Source organism: Lolium perenne, chromosome 7 (genome assembly GCF_019359855.2).
Source record: "Lolium perenne isolate Kyuss_39 chromosome 7, Kyuss_2.0, whole genome shotgun sequence".
Lineage (NCBI taxonomy): Eukaryota > Viridiplantae > Streptophyta > Magnoliopsida > Poales > Poaceae > Lolium > Lolium perenne.
Window position 1 is genome coordinate 289,621,724 of NC_067250.2, and position 21,227 is coordinate 289,642,950.

Here is a 21,227-nt window from a genome sequence, read left to right on the forward strand (position 1 = left end):
CATTGTTATTTCATTGTTAATGAGCACAAACAAGAACCACCTGATGGTCATAGAACAACATATTTGGCTACATTAACTACTCCATCCTATGGTATTGGACTGTCCCTATCCTCATCATGTTCTCTACCCCGTTTTGAGGACCAGTCCAGTAATTTTGACAGCCGCATCGTAGTGTCGGGGTTGCACGGTGAGCCGTCATCCCGCTGTCACGGTGAGTACAACAATGGGCTTCGACCACGCCATCGGGGCATAGACCAGTGGCGGACTCCAAGGGCTAGGAATGAAGGATTTATACCTCTCCTTTGGCGTAACCTAGTCAACATCCTGCAGCCTAGGCTGGGATAGGGGTGCCTCTCATCATTGTTAACAGAGACAAGTGGCGCATTTAACAGACAAATAGCACATCATTGTTACCAGAGACAAATTCATGAAACTAAGACTCACTTGCACATCAACTAGATCAATATGGTTTCTACCAAATGTACACATGACGGAAAGACCAGCGGGTGTTAAATTCAAACAAAGGCAGGACACGAGAAAGAAAATTCCAACCCGAGAGTCTCAAGATAAGCAAGAGAGTTCACAGAGTTCACAAACTTGAGCGTTGTTGTTGACGCTCAGCATGAGCACAGACAAAGGCCCGTGCTGAACTCATCCTCCTTGTTTACCTATTGTCGAAACGATAAACCAAGAACAAGAGGAGACACGTGTTAGTTACCACCGTTAAGCATGCATGCATACAACTAGCTGAGACAACAAGGCCTAAAAGCCAAACAAAAAGAGGGGAATTCTTTGCTGATTCTAGATTGTTCTATCTAATTATCTATGCCGACCATAACACAGTTCCAGCAAGATCATAACAAAAGAAATTCGATCTGAGACAACAAATATGCTTATAACCAGCTAAACACATGAGTAAGGGTAACAAGTACACACGAATTCCATGCTCCAGGGCTATCCATTGTTATTGCACCTAAGTCTAAAATAACATATTTCTGACCAGCAACAACCAGTCCCAGGACATTTGATAGGAGGACACTTCTAAAATCAGTGGCACAACCCATGATTGATATATACACAGTACCGACCACACAATCAATTGAGCATAAAAAAGACAAACCCATTAGGCTATCGCATCGAGGCAATGTACAGGTACAACATGGCCAATATCACCCACGCAAGGTGAACATACACAAACACCTTCAATTAACCACAATTACAAGAGTTCAACCATCACAGAGCAAACCAAGAGATATGGATTATGGAGAGACCTGGATGGACGACCTGGTCACAACATGCATGGAGAAGCCCAAGTCAAATGCCCCGAGTGGGGTGTCCCGCTTGTTGCCGATGAAAAGCTGCTGCATGAGGGTAGGTGCCGCCACCGCTGCATGACACATATATGGTTCGCCTCCGGATTCGGTTGAACAGAAAGACGAATCGCTTGAACAGAACCATGCATGAATTGACTTGTGTGTTGGGCAACAACTAGCAGTTTGTCAAGTGACCAAACATCTTTCGTGGCTAGTAACACTTCAAACTTTATAAATAAAAATATCAATGCAAACTCCTGCAACTCTTATGCAATCATCCAATCTCTACCAGATCAAGCTCGCAATCTAACACTTAAAACCACACGCACTAAATCTTTCAATACCTCAAAGCATAAAATACACTTGATTTCTTGAATGCATCACTCGTGCATTCGGTTGCTCCATTCTAACCCGGGAACTTGAAAAACTCTAAAGTCGGATCTAAGAAGAGGAAGAGGAGGGACTATACCTGCGAGAAGGACAACATCACAGGGGTGGAAACCATTACCATTGCCGCTGCCACAGGAAATCTCGACACACCCAAGGACAGGAATCCACTTCTTGATATACCCAAGGACCGTACATATAAACATCAACTTTGCACCTGACATGTAAAATCAAATATATTAAAGTATACCAATTTATGAAAGCTCCGACAATTTCATTCAATTTTTCAACAAGGCATGATGATGCATTCCATGACTCAACTGATATAGTAGAAGCAATATTATTGCATCTATGTCTCGATGCAAAACATGAGAAAATGGAAGAACCAGAGACTCCCAAAACCACGGAGTCAAAGAAGAGGCCACCGTAACTTGTTATCATTCCAGGTGCCATCTTATCTCCATGGTTACATGAGATAAGAGATCTACATTTGATTATTTGAATGTACAAAGCATGTCCGTCCCAGGCTGAACTGCTCCCCACCCTGTGCGCCCGATTCTCCATGCTCGGCCAAAGCTAATATCTTGCCGGGGGTCTCATAACATGCTAATGATTGTTTCTAGCACTCCAGGTCAGGTCCCAGGAACTAATATCCCCTAACATCTACATGCAAGCAAGTATTCTCAAAAAAAGTGGCACCTATGTGGAATTACTTTGCATGTAAACATCATGGTTTGTTCTCTATCGGGAAACTAAATCTGGGTAAATTTCCCTTTTAGAAACCAAATCTGGGTAAATTTCCTTTTTAGAAACCCGACAACCAGGGTCTTCACCAACCAACATGAAAAGGCAAATCCGGCTTTTGTCCAACAAAGAGAGAGAAACTTGGCCAGGTACTAATAAAGTACATCTATAGTCACTGTCAAACCCCATGAAAGTAGTAGCAACGCGCAAGTGCATATCAAGTCGTTGAACTATTTGAAGTCACATGAAACAATGCAAACAAAAAATTCGCATAATCATTCGATTGTCCAAGCTATAGATTCTCAAAACACAACCAGTCCACAAGCTCCAGAAACATTGCTACTACGGCAGTGAACAACAAAACAGTTGTTCTCCATGCATAAGTTGGTAAACAAATCTGGGAAGCAAATCACTTCAGTAATAGATACCAAATTTTATCAATGGACTAATCAATAATAGAAGAGAAAAAGTTATATGAAACTTCTTATCGAGAGTATGATTCCACAGAGATGGAAGATCCACTAGCACATTGTCCAATTATGAATAAGCAAGGCACTGTGGCCATGATATCACACATCAAGAGGACATAAAGGAAGAAGCAGATAACCATGCAGAACACTATTATTATTGGATAATAATGGTATACGAAAAATTTCAACGTGCAAGTATACTATCAAAGCATTGTGTGTAAATGTAAGTAAAAGTCCATGCATCATGCTTCTTCATCAAAAAGTTCTTTCTTGCAAGATGTACAAGCTAATGAAAATCAGGAGCATCCTTCAAAGAGAATGACACAACAAGAAATTTTTACTTGTGTTGTAACTTGTAATTCCCGCTGCTGCATCTATGAATGCATACTCCTCGCAACCCTTATGCAATCATCCAATCTCAACCAGATCAAGCTCGCAATCTAACACTTAAAACCACATGCACTACATCTTTCAATACATCAGCATAAATACACTCGATTTCTTGAATGCACCGCTGTGCATGCGGTTGCTCCATTCTAAATTGGGAACTTCAATAAACCATAAAGTCGGAGCTAAGAAGAGGAAGACGAGGGACTTTACCTGCGAGAAGGACAACATCACAGGGGTGGACGCCATTGCCATTGCCACAGGAATTCTCGACACACCCAAGGACCGGAATCCACTTCTTGATATACCCAAGGACCACCTGACATGTAAAAAATAATATATTAAAGTATACCAATTTATGAAAGCTCCATCAATTACATTCATTTAATCAACAAGGCAAGATGTTGCATTCCGTGATTCAAGTGATATAGTAGAAGCAATATTATTGCATCTATTGTGTCATCAACTAGTCTATTACTTGTTTAATACGATCATCCACATGTCCCTATTTTCTACAGTAGCGCCTTTTCCAACATGAGAGATAAATTCTATACTCCTCGTGGTATTGCTTCTCTAGCAACTATGTTTGAAAGCATCATCTTGTAACTACAAACCTTAGACATAAGTATGTGAGGTAACATAGCTTAAGAAACCATATCATGTTTAACTCGAACAACCGCAAACATACAGATAGGTTGTCTACAGGACATTGGGCACCAAATCAGGAAAAAAAACATCCATTTCTATTTATTTTTACTACCAACAGGATCAGTTCATTGTAATCCCCTAACTGAAAGAAAGCATCATATGCCAGCACTCATAAAATGCATTTTACATCCCACACAGATCAAAGAAGATGCAATCAAAATATCTGTGTTTCAGCTAAATGCATACCACATTTCAACGTATCCTAGAAGAGGAGTAGACCACAGAAGATATGAGGTTCTCGAGCACGCACCGGTGCCGGGGCTGGAGCAGCGGAGGACAAGCAGAAAGGCATTGTTGTAGAAGAGCGTGGAAGTGTATCTGACACTTGCCGTTGCAAGTACTCCATGTAGAAGTACCAGACTGTTCACCTAATTATTGTGGATACACTTCTTCTTGCGATAGTTGACACTAGACAGCCCTCGGATGGCAGGAGTACATACTACATAGCACCTGAATTGACATGCAAAATGCAAAATCAGGTTTATTCCCTCGAATTAACATGAATGCATCCATATTTCCTGAGAAAATCATGAACCCTAGCATCAACTACCAAAACATTTTAGACTCAATGTTTTGATCGCTGTGACGCAAAAGAGGTTATTAGCGTAAGAATAACAATATTCTGTTCTTATCATCGTATTCTTAAGCCTAAACCAAGTAAGGAAAATAAGCAAGCAGTCCATAAAAGTGTCCCCTACTCATAATCAAATAATCAGGACTAAACAAGCAGACTAATAACAACTAGACAATGCATCTGGTGGGAATTTAAGCAAAACCAAGCAAAAATTGAGTTAAGCTAGATAGATAAGAAGTACCCCCACGTAATGTCCATGGCTCCAGGATGTGGTACCACGGAAGAGAAGAGGCGGACGGAGGTAACCCGAAGAGCTCACGGGAGTGGGGTGTTGCCGAGGCTGAGAATGTCATCACCACCACCGCGGCCGCACAGCGGCAAGAGGAAAGGAGGCGTAGAAGCCGGTTGGAAAGCCGAGCATAGCATCCACCCCACTGGAATCTGTGGCCTGCACACCGATATTGCTTTGAACCTGAAAATATATAGGGTTCAGCACTGCCTATGCCTATTTAAGCAAGACACAACTAGGAAAAAAGCATCCTAAAAGTCCACTTGCATTGACAAATGTAGCTCTGTTTTATTAATTAAGTGATAAAAGACGTACATTTAAAGATAGTTGCATTAACAAGTGCTAACCACACAAAGAACGCAACAAAGCTCAGTACGCAGCCACCAAACAAGCAAGAGGCAAACCGAGCTTACATGACAATACAGATAATTTTGATTCTTGGAACTATACAATTGCATCATTGGATTGGCTCATATATAAAAGAGCTACATTATGTAGCTATCTAACAAATTTTGGATAGATGAAAAGATGGCAAATCTGACATGAAAACAAGGTCCGGTGCTACAGAGATTATACATTTATACTAAACATGGTGAGAATGGAAACACAAAATAGTTTACTTCGAGGTCTTCGGATCCAATGGGCAATGAGGCAACATCTACATTACGTAAGGGAAAGCTTAAACAAGAACATACATTCATTTCTGCATATCGCCTTGAACCGCACATCATATACAAAAAATTACACACCAATCAACAAGCACTACACACAGATTCGTAGCTCATCGAAGTAATAGGAGAAAGAAGATCCGGGTGAGTGAAGTTACCTTAAGCGCTTGGAGAGGACAAAGGGCGTGATCAGCTTGTACTTGGGAAACTCGGCAATGAGCTTGTCGTGGGTGGCTTGGTAGAACAACACCGTGTTGTTCACCTTCTCCCTTTGCTTCCCGTTGCTCCAATTCTGCAACCCCAGCCAATACAAACTCAATGAGAAGACAACACTAATAGTCAAATCAAACAAGCAGGAAATGGGCCAGGGTGGGATTCAACCTTCCATCGCTTGGCGATCAATGCTGAGATTGATCCTTGGGTCATTCTGTCTTAGTAAGCAGGTCATTGACGATGGCAACGACCCTGGCCTTATCGACCGTCCATGCCACATTGGTCGGTCCACACATTCTCCAAGTTGAACCTGCAGCACCAGTTTGTTTTTTGCAAACAGCAAAGTGGTGTCAGCACCAATCTCTGAATGATGAAATCCGAGAATTAGAAGGAAAAGTGCTGGTCAATGAATTGCATAATATCACATGTGGACTTGTAAATTTTACTCCAGCAATTTAAGAATGGTGAAGAGATTCAGAATAGTTTGAATCGGACCAGGGAATCAAAGGATCATCAACTTTTAGTCTTTTGCCTTCCGAAGGGAAGACATGAGGGGTCAGCTACTACTAGTAACCATCCATCTCAAGTAAAAAAAGATTCGTAACAAGAAGAAGATCAATAAACTACACGAGAAAAAATATGTGTATTTTTTATTACGCCATGGTCACATGTCGACAAACAGATGATTACTATACACGAACATGAATAGATTCAGTGGAGCAAGAATAATAGCATGCAGCTATCATCAGAATCAAATCACAGAAATAAACGGATGATTCCCCCTAAAAAAATTGATCAAGATTACACAACACCAGTCCAAGAACAACAAGATGACTCCAATCGAAAATTCTTGAATTACATAGCCCCGGAGCTCAAGTCACCAGACCTCCTTAGTAGTTAAAACTTAAAACCTACAAACCACATATATAGATAGTCATTATATCACCCATATGGGGGGTCATCGAACAGAACAGATGCTACCACAAAGCACTTAGAGGAGAAGGAAGGGAGAAATCGAGGCTCACCGTGAGGGCAATTGTATACAAGGCCAAGACTTCACCACCCTAGTGGTTGTGACACGGTGAACTCGTCGTCATCACACTAGAAGTCATGTCCATCCAGGACTGAGCAGCATGACAGAGGATGGCGGCAAGGCCGGAGGTAAGCAACAAAGCCGCGGGCATATTGTGCATCTATATCCTGGCTGTCACTCACAAGACTATTCACCCTCTTGTTGTAAGATATCTACATGCAAAAAAGAAGTGTTAACACGATAATCAAACTCGGAAAGTTCATACTTGGAAGAATATAAGTAATCTAGCTACTTGACTATGATTTCAAAATCTGGAAAAGTTCCACTTGTAGCTCTCATTAAACTCCAACAAAAATAATGACGCTTGATGTCACATGCGTCCGGTGGTCCGAGATGCCAACGTAACATAACAAAGGCATCTAGTGACACAAAGAAAGAAACCCATAACGGAGGGGCTTCATGTTGGCATGCTATATGTTTAAAGTTGAACCCCAATGGATGATATTAGTGGCTTCATTTGTATAAAGTGCACTCGGACTTGTGCGATTTTCCTAAATCGGAGGAGGATTTGACCTTTTCATGCCCGGTGCTAAACATAGCAATTGAGCGATAATTAAATGGGATAGTTTTTTCTTATAAATAGCACGTGTGAGGAAGTAAACTAATGTTACAGAACTGATATGAACCATTTGAAGGAATGAAATACAAAAACATGTTTTCTGCTCTATTTTTGCCACCAACATTTCGCAACACAAGCCATTGATCATTTTTTTGACCCAACACAACCACAAATACAAGTTGGCCTTGCATGTTGTTGTCCATTTCAGCAAGTACAAAAACAGGAAGAAATTGGATAGCATGGCAGCAAAATAGATGCTAGCGCAAGAATATATTTTTTGACCTTTTGGTGTCGATGTCAACGTGTTAGAAATGGTGGCAGTAACACCGCCACGGTTGGGCTTGGGCCTCGTGAAGGACAGCCTCCCTGTAGCAGCACAACCAAAACCAGAACGGGCGGGTCACCCAAAACCAAAGCAGCTAGCCGTGCCGTCTGTAACATACTCGATTGATGGAGTGTTGGTAATGATTTCTAATGAGTAATGACCACAACAAACTACATTGTCCCCTAACTTTCTTCCCTCAAAACTTATTCCGTCCATACAAGAAAGGAACCAGAACTCAAAGACAATGGCAAAGGACATAAGAGGAACACAAAGTATATTACAAATCATGAAAGAGGGTAAAAGCTCTTGCCCGGGTATCATGAACAAGATTAATACACTACGCAGCAACAAAAATATGTATTTTTAATACACCAAACAGATGATTATTATACACGGAAATGAATAGATTCAATGAAGCAAGAATAGTAGCATGCGATTATCATCAGAATCAAACCACAGAAAACAAACATGCTATGGTCCCACAAAATTTGATCAAGATTACACAACCAGCCAAGTAACAAGAAAAAATGACTTTAACAGAAAGTTCATGAATTACATATCCCTAGAACTCGAATCACCAAACCTTCTTTGTAGTAAAAAAATAGCAATAAATTAGCCAAATAGTCATCCTATCCTATCACCACAAACCAATATGGGGGGTCATCGGCTCAATGAACAGAGCAGATACTACAACAGAGTAGGTAGAGGAGATGTAATACATCAAAGCTCACCAGAGGGAAATTGGATCCATGGTCGAGACATCACCGCCCCCTGGTTGTGGCACGGTGAACCACCACCATCACACCAGTAGTCATGTCCGTCCACGGCTGAGCAGCGGGATGGGAGTACGGGAGCAAGGGCGGAGGTAAGCAATCGAGGCCGAGGGCATTGTGTACATCTATATCTGGCTGTCACTCACAAGACTTTTCACCCTCTTGGTGTCGAGATATCTACACGCAAAAAAAGAAATGTGAACACAATAATCAAATTCGAAAAGTTCATGCTTGGAAGAATGTAAGTAATCTAGCTACTTGACCAATATGATTTCCAAAACTGGAACCTATAACTCCCACAAAAATGACGATGCTTGATGGCAAGTGCATCTAGTGATGTAAGATGCCAGTGCAACATAACAAAGGCATCTAGTGAGACAGAAGAAAGTGACTCATAACAACGAGAGGGGCTTCATGTTGGCTCGGTAGTATGTTTTAAGTTGAACCCCAATGGATGATATTAGTGGCTTCATTTGAATATAAAGTGGGCTCGGACTTATGCCTTTTTCCTAAAATGGAGGACTTGGCATTTGAATGCCTGGTGCTAAACATGGCAATTGAGCGACAAGTAAATGTGGCAGTTTTTATCTTCTAACAATGTGGGTAAGGGAAAAAACTAATGTCACAGAACTGATATGAACCATTTTGCAGGTTTTGAAATACACAAATGTGTTTCTGGCTCTATTTTGCCACCAAAAGTTTGCAACACAAGCCATCATTCATTTTTCGACTCAACACAGACACAAATACCAGTTGCCCTTGTGTGCCGGTGCCCATTTCAGCAAGTACAAAAAATAAAATAGGAGGAAATTGAATAGCGTGGATGCAATCGATCCGAGCTCAAGCAAATAAAAAAATTGACCTTCTCTCGGGGTGACAATGTCAACGTGTTCTGAATGGTGGCGGCGAGATAGCTATGGTTGGGCTTTGGGCCAAGCAGCTAGACCTCTCTGCAGCAGGACCACCAGAGCAGGAATGGGTTGGCCACACCGGACCGAAGGAGCTAGAGGCAAGCCATGCCGCGTGTAACATGTTCTGTTGATTGAGAGTTGGTAATGACCATTGATGACCACATCAAATTACATTTTCCCCTGACTTTCTTCCCTCAAAACAAATTCAGTCCCTACAAGAAAGGAACCCGAGAAGTCAAACACAATGGCAAAGGACATAAGAGGAACACAAAGTGGTCAGTACCAATCTCTGAATGATGAATCACGAGAAATAGAAGGAATAATGATGGTCAATGAACTGCATAATATCACATGTGGACTTGCAAATTTTACTCCAGAAATTTAATAATGGTAAAGAGATTCAGCATAGTGTGAGGAGGACCAAAGTATCAAAGGATCAACAACTATTAGTCTTTTTCCAGCCAAAGACATGAGGGGTCAGCTAGTACTAGTAAAAAAAGATTCAGAGCATGAAAAAGATCAATAAACTATGCAAAAAATGTATTTTCGTTACACCACGGTCACATGTCGCAAAATAGATGATTATTATACACGGACAGTAATTGATTCAGTGAAGCAAGAACAATACCATGAACCTATCATCAGAATCAAACCACGGGAAATAAACGGATTATTGTCCCTACACAAAAATTGATCATGATTACACAACACCAGTCCAGTAACAACAAGAAAATGACTTTAACAGAAAATTCATGAATTACATAGCCCCAAGGTTTTGGATTTCGTTTTGCAAATTTTACCGCCCCTGGACAAAATGGGCGAATTTCGTCTTTTTGGAAACTCTCGGACGAAAAGCACAATCCAAATTTTGAATTTCTGAATGAAAACTGCGCGAAAAATGAACGAAAAATAAACGAAATTGTACAAACAAATTGAAATCCTGTAGCAATAGAACTAATCTGAGTAAAACTGAAGAACTAAGATCTGTTGCTTGCTTATACACTCACGAATCGCTCGAGTTACAACAATAGGACACCAATCAGCAATTCGAGTTAGCTCGTTGACTCACAAATACTCACTGGAATAGTTCTACTAGGTGGAATCTCACACGCGTTTGCAGGGACGAGCGCGCGCATGGCCATGGCCGCAGGGACGGGCGCGCACGAACGCCCTTTGGCCAATGACCGCTCCAGGGGCTTTCGGGCACTTCTCGATTTGCACCGAGCTGCCACGCAGGCATGTCCAGCACCATGAGGCCGTAGCCGGAGAGAGGATGGGCTGCACGGACCACGGCTCCAGGAGGAGGCGGCGGGGCAGAGGAGAGTTTGGGGAATTTTCGTGTAATTTAGGGTTTGGGGGGTCTGTTTTGACCCTTTAAGTCACGGAATAGCAACACTGGCTTGGGCCGGAGACTGGGTCGGCCCAAGATTTCAAATAAGGCCGAAATTATTTGTCCGGCAAGCAAATCTACCGGGCCTGAACGAAATGGGCGAATTTCGTACGAAATTATGTTTTTTCGGGCGAAATTCGAAACCTTGCATAGCTCTGGACCTCGAACCACCAAAACCTTTTTAGTAGTTAAGATCTACCAACTAAATAGCCAGATAATCATCCTATCACAACAAACCAATATGGGGCGGGGGGTGTGTGGAGGGGACACTTAAGAGGGGATGGAAGGGATGAATTGGGCTCACCAGAGGGCAATTGCAGCCGAGGATGAGACATCACCACCCCTGTGGTTGTGGCACGGTGAACTCGGTGTCATCACACGAGTAGTCATGTTCGTCCACAGCCGAGCAGCATGACACGATGACGGCGGCGAGGGCAGAGGTAAGCAGTCAAAGCCGTGGGCATATTGTGCACCTACATGTGGCTCACACGCAAAACTCAGCCAAAGCCACGGGCATATTGTGCGTCCATATCTGGCTGTCACTCACAAGACTATTCACCCTCTTGGTGTCGGATATCTACACGGAAAAACAAAATGTTAACACGATAATCAAACTCGAGAATGTTCATGCTTGGAAGAATGTAAGTAACCTAGCTACTTGACTAATATGATTTCTAAATCTGGAAACAAATACGAGAAAAGGTTCACTTGTAGCTCTCATCGCAAATAACACATATGTCAAAATCCCAGTTATTCTACGCTCTGCCGATCATACCAGAGAAGTAAAAAAGAAGTAAATATAGCAGTTATACAAACATTATTGAGGACATCAGAGCCAAAGGCAGAAGAATCAAATGATATTGCAAGCCCCTTGGTACCAAAACATCCAGCCTTTCCAACATGTGGAGGTGAATATGTTACCCAGATATAATAGCACCAACCATGAATAGTAGGGAAAAGTTATAATTACCCTGTGCAAGTATGTACATCAGCGTAATCATGTATGTCATAGTTTATGACAGTATTGACACGCTAAATATCAATTCCCCAGCCAACTAAATATGTCGCCACAAGAGTCTTCTTGTGATCTTCCTTGAAGTTCTTGTACTGGCACAACCTATACAAGCACCACTATTAGATATGAAAAATGGCTAAAAACTGAGCAATAAAGCAAATTGCAGATGTACATAGTACTACCAATGTTTTACAACTCATAAAGTCAAGTGAGTTGCCAGGGGTACAAACTCAAAGAATATTTAAGTATGCGTTACTAGTCAGATCCATGTTGCTAGGTAGTAGCTAAAATACGCAGGAAGAGCTTCATTCTATCCAACCGGACATCGCCTAATAACTAGGTATACTAAATCACACAGCATGGTAACAGCTCGCGATAATTGATAACAAAGACTAGATCAAGTAGTTAGTAGTTCATATCAGTAGAACAAGTAAAAAAACAGTTTTCATACAGAAGCTTGGTTCTGGACATGAAAAGAACACAAAAACTTATTTTTCCAACTCAACAGCCACAAATAAAAGTTGCCCTGGCATGCTGGTGCCCATTTCAGCAAATACGAAAATGGGAAGAAATTGGATAGCATCGGAGGAATCAATTCAAGCACGGGCGAGGAAAAAAATTGACCTTTGGGGGCCGATGTCGACATGTTCTAAACGGAGGCGTCGAGCTCGCCGCAATTGGCCATTGGGGCCAAGCAGCTTGACCTCGTGCAGGACGGCCTCCTTGCGGCGGCAGCAGCAGCACCACCACCACCACAGCCAGAAAGTCTGTGTTATGCCAGACAGAAGCATTAGAGGCAAACTGTGTCACGTGTACTATATGTAGGTCATGGAGTATTGGTAGTGATCATCGATGACCACAGAAAACTACATTGTCCCCTCACTTTCTTCCAGCAAAACATATTCAATCCCTACAAAAAAGGAACCGGAAGTCAAACACAATGGCAAAGGGCGTAAGAGGAGCACAAAGTATTAAACCGGGAAAACGCTGTTGCCACATCATCCTCCAAAAAAGAGTGTGACCATCTTCTTCATGGGTATTTTATTTGGTAATAGTAGCTAGACATGTTATTTCAACATTATCAGAAGCTATTACAAGTGAAAATCAAAACCAGAACATTCAAGATTTATAGACCTTGGTGTGGCAGGGAAGAAGCGTGAGCTCCTCGGAGCCACGGGGAGAACAGCATCATCATACGGTTGAGGCTTTGGTGGCCTGGTCTCTCCTCCCTGGTGAGAGGCATGGCACTAAACTTTATTACTGGATACAAGGAACAGGGTGTGATACAACTCTGAACAATAGCAAAACAATAAAAGGACCATGTATATATTAACAACCCCATGCCTAGAGCTAAATGTACCCAAAAATTGTTTAAGAAGAGTAATTGAAAACTGAGGATCTAAAAGGTTGTCAACTTTTCACATACAAGCATTACTGGCTCATTGCAAGATAATAAATGGCAACATCGACCCAGAGCAAAGAAAGGCCGCTCGACAGCATCCAGCAAGCGCAAGGCCACGGAAGACCCGAGGCGGCCTGGGGTTAGCCTTTCGGCAACGGGAGTCGTTGTTTCAGTTCGGATTGGATCGTGTTTTGGATTGCGGCAGTAGCAAGGAATTCAGGACGACGCGTAGGAGTAAGAGGAATTCAGACGAAGCAGATGATGTATGTACCATCTGCAGGTGGAGGAAGCTGGTTCTTGTCGGCGGCGGCCTCTTGCTTGGGTGACATGAGCAGGGGGACAGGTCGTGGCCGTGGTCGTGGCCGCTCGACATGTCCATCATCTTTCCACAGCTTTGCTGGCCCTGATCTCTCCTTCCTGGTTAAGGACGTGGCACCAAGTTAGTACAGAATTGGCTGGATACAAGGAACAGGGTGTGGATAACTCTGAACAGCAGCAAAACAACAAATAGCACCATGTATATATTAAGCCAGTGCCAGAGAAATGTACAGAAAAATAAATAGTTGAAGATTTACGTCAAAGTTCCAGAGTGCAAGCCAGTGATGTTATTTAATTGAGAGCACGGCTGATTGTGGAAATGGGGAGCAGAAGGGTGTGTGTGTGTGTGTGTAATATAGCAGATTGCAATACATGTGATGTGGAGGACATTAGCAGAAGTAGCGTGTTTCACTCCAGCAAGACTAATTGTTGTCTAAATTAGCTCACATTGTGACAGAGCAGAGCAAAACACGAGCAGAGTGGAGGTAATAATGCACGAAGCAGAGGATGTAGGTACCATCTGCAGGTGGAGGAAGCTAGTTGGCCCTCTCGGGTGACATGAGCAGGGGGGGACAGGTCGTGGCCGTGGTCGCCTCCAGGAGAGGCGTTGGTGGCGTCGCGCGAGAGGGCGCAGCCCGCCGTGGTGAGCTGAAAAGACAACGGAGAAGCAGATGAGTTTGCTGCTGCTCCCCAGACCCCAGACTAGGGAGGCATGGCGTCCATGGCAGGGGGTTAGCGGAAGGAAAGACGGCCCCTTGCCGAAGCATACTTACCAGGACGTTGAGGAGTTGGACGGCGGCCGCGTCGTGGTAGCCGCTCCAAGGCGCTGTCTCGGTAGACGGAGGCCCGGCGGAAAATCAGGAGGACCGGCGGCGCCCCGCGGGAGTTGGTTGCCTCCGACCCCTAGCAGGTGGAGCTGGGGAAATGGTTGGGGGCGCCGCGCAGGTCCATGGCGGCGTGTACGGGGTGGACTGGAGGGCGGCGGTGGAGGTGGTTGGGGCGAGAGAAGAGGGCCGGCGTTGGGTAGGCGGCGGCGCTGGTATTGAATGGTGAGAGAGAGAGAGGGGCTGCGGCGTGGAAGGAAGGAAGGAAGGAAATAGGGGCGGGCGTCGACGCCGGTGAGGGGCGCGGTCTAGGGTGGCCGGCGAGTGAGGAGGAGCATCAGCGACAGCGAGCGGCGGCGCGGCGTTGTCTTGTTTTTCTGGGTCTGATTTGGAAGTGGAAGGGGATTTCCTCTGATTTCGATTTCTGTATTTTTGGTTCACGCTTTTACCGTGCGCGGTGCGGTGCGGTGAGATGAGATGAGATGAGACATGGGTACATGCGCCGGGGAGTCGGATCGACCCACGCATTTTTATTCGTGCATTGAATTGAATTTACGCAGCGGCGACGCAGGCCGAGGCGACGGGTTCCACTTGAAGCAGCTCTATCTGATGGTTTTTCTTCGTGTTTGTCTATCTGATGACAGCTCCGTGCCGATCGTGCAACACCATCCCAGCGGCACGGTTCGGCCGCACTTTCACCACTCATTTCGGTTGTCACGATGTGTCAGCGACACTCTAAAACTCTCCGATTCCTCTCAGAGCAGGAGTCGGAGTCGGCAAGTCCCCGATCAATATAAGCAGGGCAAGCACCGCGTTCCACGGCGCAAAAGCAAGCGCTCCGTCCGGCCTCGTTCACGAAGAGCTCAACAAGAACATCTTCGTGCTCGCGATTTGGACCAGGTCGCATGGCCATGGACGAGCAGCAGCGAGCCGCGTACCGCTGGGGCCTGGTGGCCAAGAGCGGCTACTGCGGGCACGGGCGACCCCAGGCCGATGAGCCCGTGCAGGTCGACGAGGTCTCCCTCGTCGGCCAGCCGACGACGGCCGGTGCGCCGTGGACGCCCGCATCGAGATCGGCACGCGGGACCTTCTGCGCGACGCTGTCGGTGAGAAGCCCGAGGTGGTGCCGCATACCCCGGTGTTGCTCGACGAGGAGTTACGTTTCTACGTGACGCCGCACGGAGGCTACTCCGACTCCGACTCCGGCGGCGATGATGCTGACACCGAGAGCGACGACACCAACGATGGGGTCGCCGTCTACTTCGGGGGTATTGTGTCTCCTCTGGAGCCTCTGGACACGGAGGAGGACGAAGAGGCCGGGAGTTCGGAGTATAGCGATGATGACGAGGAGGAACACGAGAAGGGGAGCCAGGACACTAACACGGAGGACGATGGCGATGCGGTGAGTTCAGGCAACAAAGACATCGCTAGCTGCTACGAGGAGGACAAGAGAAGCGACGGCGAGGTGGGCCGGCGCTCGGGAATTTTTGCGTTTCTCTGTCTACTGACGTTCCTCGTATTGGTGATGTCACTCATGTATTGTTAGTTCATGATGATGATGCTCGTCTATGGTTAAATTGTTGATTTTACTTGATTTGGAGATAGTACTTGTAACAGATCGGTTGTGTTCAATAAAAGGGAAATTTGTAAGTTGCCCTATCCATTTGTTCAATAAAAGATTTGGTGAATAAAATTAGGTACGAATTGAAGATATTACTTACTACATCTGTTTTTCCAGGCTTAGGTAGCATTAGGAAGCACTTCAAAATTTTGTCTCAAGCATCTAGAGCCCCTAGGTTTTTTCCAAAATAGTATGCACTAATGTGTTGTTAGTTCCTGAAGCAATATGATACAAATTTATTGCTATTTTTCCTCGCTACCAAGACTCCTAGGTAAGAAAGATACTCCACCTGTTTCAAATGAAGTGTTAGGAAACCTAGCGCCGCCTCCACCTCCATGTTTTTCATAGATCGGTTCCCCGCCCCCTCATGCGACATCTCTCGCCACATTGGGAGTGGTGGGGAACCCGATCTATTCGTGATGTTTTTAATAAAAGTAGTGTTTTCAATAGATTAGGTTATGGTTTTGGTAGCCGTTTTCTTTTTGGCTCCACCTCAATAGAGATGACATCCTCCAAAATAAGCGAGATCTCCATTCCGACGTTCATGGTGTGCTTGGGAAGATTACAATTGTCCAGGTATGAGCCTTGAGATTGTGCTTCGTCACATCGATTTTAAATTTTATTCTCATGGTTGTCGCGAACGGAATTTACCTCGCAATATTTTTTTCCCGCGGCTACATCCTCGATAATGGTGATTTGTGCTCTCGTTCGATTGGTTTTCCATGGCATGCTCGTGTTGGTACTCTTACCGATATTGATTGACTAATATAACACATGAGTGTGTGCATGTAGCCTTTTTATTGTGACTCAAAATAAAATTATAGGAGAATCTTCTTTTGTATTTACGGTTCTATGATTTGATATCTATTTTTAGCTACCTTCAGGAAAGTAACAGATTCTGTCATGAAAAAAGAAAAAGGTTGAAAACATTAAAAAATTGTTGGTTTCTTCTAGACTTTATTTGTAATCACTGGAGACATCTTGTATATTTCTACCATGTATTATTTGTTAAGTAAATATATATAGTATTGATAGTCAAAAAAGTGTTGCGTTTTTTTACCAAAATGAGCGGACATGTACATAAAACCTGTTTAGATATATTCAGACCACCGACACTTATTTTGAAATATAGGAAGGACAGCCCTAGCAAGAGAAACCAGACCTTCCAGCCTCCTGCTTCACATGATGACACGTGTACATTTTTAGGCAAAATCCTTAATTTGCTGCATCGCAGAAAAAAAAAGCCCAACTTTTGCTTGATTGAAGCAAAAACGGTTCATCCAGAAAATAAAATAAAAAAGACTCGTCGAACACAGACCTCGCTGGAGACTTGTTGGAGACCTCACCGGAGACCTCGCCGGAGAGATTGTAGCACAAGAATTATACTAAAGTAGTAGAACGACGTAACATCTATAGCAAAAAAATTATACTATTGTATCGAGAACTACCCCTCCCGGTGAAGCTCTTTGACATTTCAACTCTGCAGAGAGCACCGATCTGAACTTTTGGTAGCACCATTAGTGACCGTTTGTGGCACCGTTGCTGACCTTTTGTAGCATCACCACTAACTGTTGGCAGCACCGTTCGTTTAATGTTTGAAGCACGCCGTTGGAAATTTGAAGCACCAGCGCTAACTATTTGCAGCAACATAGCCCTTCTTTTGCAGCTCAACCGAGCACCATTCATAGCATCGCCACTCTTTCTTTGCAACTCTTGCCGCCGCCCACCGCTCTCCCCACATCAACCCCCTTTTTGCAGCTTCGCCGCCAACCACACACGACAGGACGGACCAGCCTTTGCAACACCATGCCGCCAGAAATTGATACCGGCAGGTGCTACCTCCTAGTGTGTGGGGAATGATCAGGATCCTGCCCAACACTCCGGGCAAGAGCTCCATATCGTAGCCGGCTTGGTCTCCAAGTGTCTAAGGTTGAAGGGAAGGGGTCATGAAAAAAAAGATAGAGGTTGGTGGTAGGACGTCGAAGAAGCCCGAGACGAGTAACAGTAGGCCATGTCCCCCAGGGAGGATCAGCATGCATGAGGAGTCAGAGTAAGTGTGGCGGCTTCCGGGGAAGACGGTGGCCCGGCCTTTGGTCTCCTACTCAGACCCGGCGATGCAACGTGCCACGCGGAGGTGCGCCCACTTCATAAAATTTATATAAAGTAGCAAACTCGTGGAACATTTGCAGCACCGCTGCCGAGTGTTTGCAGCACCGTTGTTGATGATTTGCAGCTCCAGCGAGCAGCCTTTGCAGCACCGCCAATGCTTATTTGTAGTAGCGCTGCAGAGGTTTTGTAGCATCATCGATGCCCATTTACAACTAGCCTTTGCAGCTCCGGTGAGCAGCCTTTTGCAGCACCGACTTCCTTCATTTATAGCTCTAGCGAGCAGCGTTTATACCACCGCTGGCCACCCTTTGCAGCCCTGGCGATAGAGGACTGGCTGCTGCACAACCGCTAGACTGCTAGCGTAGTACCGCGGGGCAAGCTCCATACCTTATGAGGAGGTCGACGGTTGCCGGAGTGACGGGGTCGGAGCTCCGGTGTTGGCGTCCACGTCGGTGGCCGTGCGGCGGTGAGGACGAGGGTTGGAGGTGCATGTGGAGCACCGGTGCCACTCGGTGGCGCGCGGCTGGAAAGGCAACAACGGAGCTCCAAGTGGCGGCGTCTTCGTCGGAGGTCGTACGAGCAAGAGATTGCGACGGTAGGAGGTACTTGTGGAGCACCGGTGTTGCACGGAGACGTGCGGCTTGGAAGGCGGCGGCGAGCAGCTGGGAGGCGGCGGCAGCGAGAGGCATGGTCGCGGTGGTGGCAGCCCACCAACGATTCGGCATCGGCACCATGGCTGCACCTAGCGGCAGCACGCGGAGTATTGGAGGGAAGCGCGTATTGGATCCTCTTCTCCGTCTCTGGGCGGAAGCGCCGGCCGGAGCAGCACCGGCGTCAAGTAAAACTCTATCTCCCCGCGTCAGTAACATTTAGCCGCCGCCGCCGCCGGTAGCGCTGCCGGGGCAAAGTCCCTCGGGGCGTGGCGGCGGCGGGGGCCCTTCCTCGTCGCCGCGTGGAGATCGGCGGCCGGATCCCCACCTCCTCGATGCTTGGCGGAGGACGCGCGTGGGATGGGCGACGGCGGTGGCGGCCCTCCTCCCGTCGGCTGTCCCATGCGGACCGGTCGGCGTGGGCGGGATGGGCGGCGCTGCGGTCTCCCTCTTCTCGTTGGCTTCCCGCAGCACTCCGGCAGGGGTTGGTGGTGGGCGGCGGCCAAACCCTCGGTCCGCGCCATGCCATCCATCCCCGCCTCTCGTTGGTGCGTGGAGGCGATCTCGGGCATCTTCCGCGACACGAGGGCGCCCGGGGCAGCAGCCTTGGGTTTGACGGAGGAGGTGGCCTCTTCTTTGCCGGAGAGGGTCGGCCTGCGGTTGGTGGTGGTGGATGTTTGATCTATCATCACCATCCGGCGGCGAGATGGAGGTGCATGGAAGCCGGCGATGGTGTCGCCGGTGGAGGGTTGGGTTGGCCAGCCCGGGATGGTCGCCGACGTGGGGGTCCGGCCTGAATAAAGACGGCGGTCCTAGGGCCTCTCTTGCGTGAAGAGGAGGAACTACCGGAGGCCTGGACTCGTGATCTGGCCAGAGGGTTGAGTTCCGGAAGGCTCCGCCGGCGAATGTAACGGATGCTTTGCACAGGAGTTTGCTGGATCGGAGGTATTCGGTCGTGCGCACCGATGTCTACGTTCCCCCTCCTTTCCTGTAGACGGTGTTGGGCCTCCAAGAGCGAGAGGTTTGTAGAACGGCCCGGCAAGTTTCCCTTAAGTAGATACCCAAGGTTCACGATCACGAAAAAGGGCTACAGACTACAGGAGAGGCGATCGATCAATACCCCGCGCGCCTGCCGGTCGATCGAGGATCGATGGCCATGGCCATGGACATGGATGATGAGAAGCTGTTTCGCCAGGAGCACGGCTGGTCCTTGCAGCTCAAGTCCGGGCAGGAGATCACGCTAACCCCGGGCTCCAACGAGGCGAACGAGCCCCTCTGCGTCACCGACGTCTTCCTCGTCGACCCAGAGAGCGCCGCCGGCCAGGGCGTCGTGGCAGCCTTCGTCGAGATCGGCACGCGGAACATCTTGCTCGCGGCGCTGTCGTCGGAGAGGCCCCGCGTGGCGCTGCAGACCCCGGTGGTGCTCGTCCAAGAGGGGGTATTTATGCTCGATAGTGGGTTCATGTCTCCGTGAATCTGGGGGAGTGACAGAAACCTCTAAGATTATGGATGTGCTTTGTTGCCACTAGGGATAAAACATTGGTGCTATGTTCAAGGATGTAGTTGCGATTACATTACGCGCAATACTAAATGCAATTGTCTGTTGTTAGCCACTTAATCTTGGAGGGGGTTCGGATGATAACCTGAAGGTGGACTTTTTAGGCATAGATGCATGCTTTGGATAGCGGTCTATGTACTTTGTCGTAATGCCCAATTAAATCTCACTATACTCATCATAATATGTATGTGCATGGTCATGCCCTCTTTATTTGTCAATTGCCCAAGCTGTAATTTGTTCACCCAACATCTTTGTTTATCTTATGGGAGAGACACCTCTAGTGAACTGTGGACCCCGGTCCAATTCTCTTTCTTGAAATACAATCTCTTGCAATCTTTGTTCTCTTTTTTCTGCAAACAATCATCATCCACACTATACATCTAATTCTTTGTTACAGCAAGCCGGTGAGATTGACAACCTCGCTGTTTCGTTGGGGCAAAGTACTTGGTTTGTGTTGTGCAGGTTCCACGTTGGCGCCGGAATCCCTGGTGTTGCGCCGCACTACATCTACGCCGCCATCAACCTTCAACGTGCTTCTTGGCTCCTACTGGATTCGATAAACCTTGGTTTCATGCGAGGAAAACTTGCCGCTGTACGCATCACACCTTCCTCTTGGGGTTCCCAACGGACGCGTCTTTGTACGCGTATCAAGCTCTTTTTCTAGCGCCGTTGCGGGGAGTGATGACATCTTCCAAAATAAGCGAGCGTTCATCGTGTCTTTGGAAGATTTCGATTGTCTAGGTATACACCGTGAAGGAAGATGGCACGGTCTCCTACGGTAGGCAGCGGACATGCACGACATCATCGGGTTTGGTTGGCGGCATCGACTCTCCGGCAGGGTGACACTTGCATGGATGACGGCTGTCGCCCTTGACTTCTAAGGTAGCATCATGGCAGCAGTTGATGGTCTATCAAGGCAGAACACG

At 46.3% G+C, this 21,227-nt stretch overlaps 2 protein-coding genes and 1 long non-coding RNA gene across 8 annotated transcripts in view; all 3 read right to left on the bottom strand.

Annotated features, from left to right (window-relative positions):
* The window catches only part of LOC139832995 (uncharacterized), a 52,041-nt gene extending 37,288 nt beyond the window's left edge, over nucleotides 1-14,753 (bottom strand). Inside the window, exon 1 of the mRNA XM_071823012.1 lies at nucleotides 14,513-14,753. The gene's annotated coding sequence lies outside the window, so the exon portion shown is untranslated. The remainder of the gene's footprint in view (nucleotides 1-14,512) is intronic.
* The window catches only part of LOC127326670 (uncharacterized), a 79,324-nt gene that overhangs the window by 49,295 nt on the left and 8,802 nt on the right, over nucleotides 1-21,227 (bottom strand). The window contains exon 1 of one of the 6 annotated variants that reach the window (XR_011747942.1): nucleotides 7,688-7,844. The exons of 1 other annotated variant lie outside the window; for it this stretch is intronic. The gene's annotated coding sequence lies outside the window, so the exon portion shown is untranslated. Of the gene's footprint in view, nucleotides 1-4,195; nucleotides 4,336-7,687; nucleotides 7,845-21,227 lie in introns of those variants that run through there. 4 more of the 6 variants (XR_011747952.1, XR_011747949.1, XR_011747948.1 and 1 more) reach the window with 4 other exon arrangements.
* Nucleotides 9,382-13,068, bottom strand: LOC139830121 (uncharacterized). The gene is made up of 4 exons (XR_007868049.2): nucleotides 12,954-13,068; nucleotides 12,444-12,729; nucleotides 11,775-11,921; nucleotides 9,382-9,626 (listed from the first exon to the last, which is right to left on the bottom strand). It is a non-coding gene; the product is annotated as an uncharacterized lncRNA (long non-coding RNA).